The sequence below is a fragment of the Bison bison genome, unplaced genomic scaffold (genome assembly GCF_000754665.1).
Source record: "Bison bison bison isolate TAMUID 2011002044 unplaced genomic scaffold, Bison_UMD1.0 scf7180017854385, whole genome shotgun sequence".
In the NCBI taxonomy this organism is placed as follows: Eukaryota; Metazoa; Chordata; class Mammalia; order Artiodactyla; family Bovidae; genus Bison; species Bison bison.
The window spans coordinates 316,564-323,546 of record NW_011484958.1 but is presented as its reverse complement, the minus strand read 5'-3'; the positions used below and the strand labels follow the sequence as shown (position 1 = coordinate 323,546).

The window sequence follows — 6,983 nt, the reverse complement described above, 5'->3', positions numbered from 1 at the left end:
AAGAGGGGCAACAAATAGAGGGGATATTTAAGAAGCAAGCCCGTTTCATGACAAACGCAATGGACTGTTCAGTCCTGCAGATCTTCAGATCTTCATGGCCCATCTGCTGCACTTCTTCATAGTTTACTTGTGAGGAGGAATAGAGAAGAATTAATCTGTTGATTCCTTCCCAGCCCCCATCTCCCACTGGTCAAAGTCGGCTCTATGGAGCATTTCTTCCCTTGCTTGTTTGAAAGGTGTAACCTGGTCTCCCCAGGCAACTTCTAATGGAGCCAGAGCTTCTGAGGGTCCAGAACAGAGCCATCAGTCTTTCTTGTTCAAGTAGCCTCCATCTGCAGTGGGAGTGATGGCAATGCTAGAGATCTGGTTTTCCTGTTGTGGGAACAACAGGGTGAGCTTTTGCTAAGCCTACTCAACAGGAGAGCAAGGCAAGTGACCAAGGCCCAGGCAGAGGGAAGGTGTGGACACATGGACTTAAGGTGGCACAAAACTTGGGTCCCATGCAATTACCCATTGTGCCTTTCATATCTACTCATAGCCACTTGGAACACATGATCTTAGGACAATACACCTTCAATTCTTTCCCAAGAAGTTAGATAGAAAATTCTGTTCTTCAAGGTACTGGAAAGTTGCAATACTCCAAAAAGAATTCAAGAAGCTTAGTAAGCCAAACCTGGTACTTCTGTGCTACTCTGGCTGGTCCTAGAGATGTCAAAACTGACATTTACCACTACACTCATTCAGCATCCATTCTGACTAGTCTGTGTTCCTTCCCTGCTGGGTGACCTACCTTCATCCTCAAGAAGTCGAAGTCCTTACTTAGTTGCCTAGGACTGGTAGAGCCACCGTTGCCAGTGCTGCTCTCGGGCACAGGAACACCAAAATAAGCTGCCAGGGAATCTTCTAGGTTCCTGACATTATCTTCCTTGTGCCCATCAGAAAAAAAAAAAAAGTGAAAGTGTTAGTCGCTCAGTTATGTCTGACTCTGCAATATCACATGGACTATAGCCTGCCAGGTTCCTCAGTTCATGGAATTCTCCAAGCAAGAATACTGGAGTGGGCGGATATTCTGTTCTCCAGGGGATCTTCCCAACCCAGGGATCAAACCCAGGTCTCCTGCATTGCAGGCAGACTCTTTATTGTCTGAACCACCAGATAAGCCCTTCTGCCCATTACATGGCAGCAAACCTAGCTCCTCACCGTAATCAGAGTTAATTATTCCTCCACCCACTAACTCCTTTCTTTTCCTGTTGGTTTCTCTGACATTAAGGACCAAAAAGTTGCCAAGTGGTAGCTGCAATTTCCAATTAAGTAGGATCTTCACTGTGCTCCCTGGAGGTCACTGCTCCTTTCGATCAATGAGCTCTGAGTTTAAGAACTGATAGAAATCTGGAAACCATGCAAGGGACCATGATTTTCCACACGTGTAGGTGACATCAATCTTTGGCTGGGCTGGCAGCTCTGACTTCTGCTGCATCTATTCATACAGTTCCTCTCCTTCAGTCTGTTTACATGATGAATTTAACTCATTCTGACGCTATGGAATGGGGTATGGCCTGGGCACTTGGTCATGGGGTGTTTTTGTTTTAATATCGTCAGGTTTATTAATCAGCCATTATATCTTCAAACATTTTCTCTCCTGCCCCATGCTCTCTCTCTTCTTCTGAGATTCCAATTCTACAGACATGAGACCTTCTGATATTGTCCCACCATTCTATTTTCTTTTATGTTCAATCATTTTCGTGCTCTACTTCAGACAAGAGAATTTCTATTCATTTGTCTTCAAGTCCACTGGACTCTCTATCACCTCCATTTTCTTCGACATATTTTTTTACTTTATTGACTTCAACAATAATCTTTATTAATTCCTCTTCACTATTAACTGTAGGCTTAATTTCTCTCTTCTTCTAGCTTCTTAACATGGAAACCAGATTACTGATTTTAAACCTTTCTTCTTCATATCAGCACTTCAAGCTGATATAAAGCTATAATAATGCTTTATTTCTGTCCCAAATTCTTACATGCTGTGCTTTTAGTATCATTTAGTTCAAAGTACTTTCTCACTTCTCTTATGATTACTTCCATGACCTTGGGTTATTTAGAAGTGTATTATTTAATTTCCAAACACTTGGGAACTTTCCAAATATATTATTGTTATTGACCTCTTAATTTAATTTCATTATGATCAGAGAACATATTCTGTATCATTTCAATCTTTTAAAATTCATCAAGACTAGTTTTATAGCCCACTGTATGTTCTACCATGGGCTTCCCAGGTGGCTCGGTAGTAAAGAGTCTGCCTACCAATACAGCAGATGCAGGTTCGATCCCTGGATGCAGAAGATCCCCTGGAAAAGGAAATGGCAACCAACTCCAGTATGCTTGCCTGGGAAATCCAAAGGACAGAGGAGTCTGGCAGGCTACAGTCCATGGGATCGTGAAAGAGTTGGACACGACTCAGCAGCTAAACAACAACATATGTTCTAACACAGTGCACATTCCATATGCATTAGAAAAGCATGTGATTGTATATTCTACAGATGTTGGGTACATTGTTCTATAATTGTCAGTTAGGTCAAGTTGGTTCATAGTGTTGTTCAAATTTTCTGTATACTTACTGATATTTTACTTACTGACTCTATAAATTACAGTGAGATGATATTAAAACATACAACTGTAATTATAGATTTTTCTTTTTCTACCATTATTTCCATCAAATTTTGCTTCATATATTTGCAGCTTGTTATTAGATGCATACACATTTAGGATTAGTATATTTTCCTGATGAACTGACTCCTTTCTTCTTGTAAGATGAGCCTTCTATCTGTGTAACACTTTTTAACTTGTCTGATATTAACATAGCCATTTCAGTCTTCTTATGCTAAGTGTTTACAAATTATACATCTTTCCATCCTGCCAAGTCTTTAGACTGATGAGTTTCTCATGGAAAGCATATAGTTGGGTCTTATTTTTTTTATCCCTTTGCTGATCTCTATCTTTTAACTGCAGTGTTTAATATTAGCCCATGTAGATTTTAAAACTTAATTGATATGATGGATATAATTCTATCACCTTACTGTCTTTTGCTATATGTCTCCTATTTTTTTTGTTTTGTTTTGTTTCTCTGTTCTTTCTTTTCCTACTGTCCCCTGGGTTAATCTTTTTCTTTCTTTTTTTGTAGTATTCCAGTCTATTTCCTTTATTGGCTTTTAAGCTATACATCTTTGCATTATTTTCTGATGGTTCTCTTAGGATTACAATATACGTATTTAACTTATCACCATGTACCTTGAATCAATATTATGCTACTTTACATACAAGAACCTTATAACAGTAAAATTCCATTTCACCTCTCACTCTTCATACTGCTATCAAATATTTTCCTTTTACACAGTACACTGTTATTATTTTCACTCTAAAGAATTGTCATTTAAGTAATGTTTTATCTTTCTTTTCCCATATATTCACATTTTATTACTCTTCATTCCCTCCTATGGATTGAAATTTCCATCTGATATCATTTCTCCTTTTCTTCAAAAACTTCCACTAGCATTTCTTATACTGCAGGTCTCTCAGCCTTCACTATAAAAAGTGAAAATATCTTTATTCTCAGCCTTCACTATAAGAAGTGAAAATATCTTTATTCTTGCCTTCATTTTTTTCATTTTATCTTTATTCTTGCCTTCATTTTTCTTTCGTTTTGCCTTCGTTTTTTGAAAGATTTTTACACTAGATATGGAATTCTCACTTGACAGATTAACTTTTTCTGATTTTAAATATGTCATTACATTCTCTTCTGGAATGTTTTTATGAGAAGTCAGCTGTTATTCGTACCATCTTTCCCCTATATGCTGCCTTTTTAGACTTATCTGGATCCCTTTAAGATATTTCTTAGCCATTGCTTTCATCATTCTGATCAAGTGTGATTTTCTTTGTATTTATCTTCCTTGGGATTTGCTCTCCTTTTTTTCTATAAACTGCTGATTTTTGATCAACTGGGAAATTTTTGTTTGTTTGTTTCTTATATGATATTGTACATGTTTTAATGCCATTCTCCCAATCTGGTTGCTACATCTGTCACCCCATTGATCACCAGGGTTGATTCGGCTGATCTGGCTGGCTAGGCGGGTGTCCCCTTCCTCCCTCACTGCTCCATGTGCGTTCTTCCCGAAGCTGCGCGCTCGGTCGAAGAGGACGACCATCCCCGATAGAGGAGGACCAGTCTTCAGTCAAGGGCATACAAGTAGCTGCACTCCCCTGCTAGAACCTCCAAACAAGCTCTCAACTGGGAAATTTTTATTTTTCCTATCCCACGTTCTTGTTTCTTATTTCCCTAGGATTCCAAATACATGTAATCTAAACTCCTTAATATTTCTTTCAAAGGTTATTGAGACTCTATTATTTTATTTCCATTCTTTCTCTCTCTGTGTTTATCTTCAGATAATTTCTACTGACTTGTCTTGAAATTCACTCACCCTTTTTTCTATTCTGTCAAATCTGCATTAATCTCATCTAATAGAATTTTTATTATGCATATTTTATTTTTTTAGTGTTAGTATTCCCATTGATTTTGTTTCACAGTTTTCATATATCTTTTGAAATCCCTCTTCTCCTCATCCATTATATCATCTTTTCCTATAGACTCAACCTATTTATCACAATTATTTTAACTCGTTGCTAAAACTGAAATCCAGATCATCTCTGAGTCTGTTTCTATTTACTGTTTTCTCTCTTGGCTCTGGGTCCCATTTTCCTGTTTCTTCTCATATCTAATAATATTTTTATTACATATAGGACATTGAGGATGATATGTTATAGAACTCTAGACACCATTATCTTCCTTAGAAAAGTATCGATTTTTGTCCTAGCAAGGAGTGAAACTACTGGCAGATAACTTTTCTTGTGGGACTTCATTTTAAGCTTTATTAAGGTAGGTCTTTTCAGTAGTTCCTTTAGCCTAAGGAGGAGTCCTTAGTCCTTATACATGGTCCTTACTCCTAGAGTTTGATCCTTCTGATATTTTAACAAAAAGACTAAGGTATTTGTCAAGCTCTTATCTTGGCAGAACTTGAACTCTAAATTATGTATCCACAGCACAGGCTGTAATACCTGCCTAGGAAGATTGCTCATGCTTTCTTCTGGGATTCCTTGGAGTCTTGCCCTGTGTTTTCACAGTAAGCTAAGGATTTGAAGAAAGATTTGCAGATTTGGGAGCTCTCTCTCATGACTCCCTCTTTTCCTAAATAGCCCCCTTAACTTTTAGCCATTCTGTTCTTGTTGTCATCCAGTAGTTAAGTCGTATCCAACCTTGTGACCCCATGGATCTCCTGGAGTTTGCTCAAACTCATGTCCATTGAGTCAGTGATGCTATCCCACCATCCCATCCTTTGTCTCTCCATTCTCCTTCTGCTGGAAAACCATACTACCGGAAAAACCATAGCTTTGACTATATGGACCTTTATCAGCAAAGTAATGTCCCTGCTTTTTAATACACTGTCTAGGTCTGTCATAGCTTTTCTTCCAAGGAGCAAGCGTCTTTTAATTCTGTGGCTGCAGTCACCATTTGTAGTGATTTTGGAGCCCAAGAAAATAAAATTTGTCACTCTTTCCACTTTTTCCCCATCTATTTTTAGCCATTCTAGCAGCCCTGAACTCCAACTCTGTTTCCTTACTCCATTAGTAATTCTGAAGTACTAGTAATTAGTTATTAGTAATTCAGAATGACTAATTCTGGGCTCTATTACCATACATTAAGCAGACTGGAAAGTGCCCTTGGGGAAAGACAGGTGAGTGTGGGTCTTTCTAGGATGTTTGCTTCTTTCTTAGGTTGTGACCCCTCCAGTTTCTGCCTGCTTTAGGTCACTCTACTGTGCCTTCAAACAACTTTTTTTTTTTTTTTTTTACCAAGAATTTTCAATTGTTGAATTGTGTTCACAGCCGTCGCAGTGCCACCATTGCTCTCCAGCACAGCCTCTAGCTCACCAAGCTCCAGTCGGAGGAGAAAGGGGATAAGTGAGGAGGTCTCTGTACCATGGCTTGTACAAAGCTGACTGCCTGCAAATCAACTGGCGGTAAAGCACCAAGGCAGACACTGGCTACAAAAGCACATCACAAGAGTGCGCCCTCTACTGGAGGGGCGAAGAAACCTCATCATCACAGGCCTGGTCCCGTGCCACTCCACGAAATTAGCTGTTAATCAAAAATCCACTGAGCTTCTCATTCACCAACTTCCCTTCTAGCATCTGGTGTGGAAAAGTGCTCAGAACTTCAGAACAGATCTGCGCTTCCAGTGCAGCTCTTGGTGCTTTGCAGGAGGAAAGTGAGGATAATCAGGTTGGCCGTTTTGAAGACACTCATGTGTGTCCTCCATGCCAAACGTGTAACAATTATGCCAAAAGAGATCCAGCTACCACACCCCTTAAGTGGAGAATGTGCTTAAGAATTGACTATGCTGGGAATCATTTTATTCTTTTTTATTTTTTTTCTAAAATGATATAAACTTTATTATGCTCAGTAATTAACCTCATAATAAGAATGTAGCTTCTTTAAGTAATTATAATCTTCCAAATGATAAAAGAAGTAGACATTTAACAAAGTAGCACACCCAAAAAGAAATCAAAGACTTTTTCCATGTTTGTGGTGTGCATTGTATGACCACAAAGAATTTTTTAAAAAATTCTCGGTTCTTCTAGGATGAACCTAGAACCTATTATACAGAGTGAAGTAAGTCAGAAAGAGAAAGATAAATATTGTATTCTAATGCATATATACAGAATCTAGGAAAATGGTACTGAAGAATTTACTTACAGGGCAGAAATGGAGAAATAGATATAGAGAATAGACTTATGGACACGGGGAAAGGGAAGGAGAAGGTGAGATACATGGAACATGAAAACTTACATTACCATTTGTAAAATAGATAGCCAACTGGAATTTTCTGTATGGCTCAAGAAACTCAAACAGGGGCTGCATATCAACCTAGA

General features: G+C 38.5%; 1 pseudogene; it reads left to right on the top strand.

Annotated features, from left to right (window-relative positions):
- Positions 1-6,031: 6,031 nt before the first annotated feature.
- Positions 6,032-6,439, top strand: LOC105000767 (annotated as a pseudogene).
- The last annotated feature ends 544 nt before the right edge of the window (positions 6,440-6,983 follow it).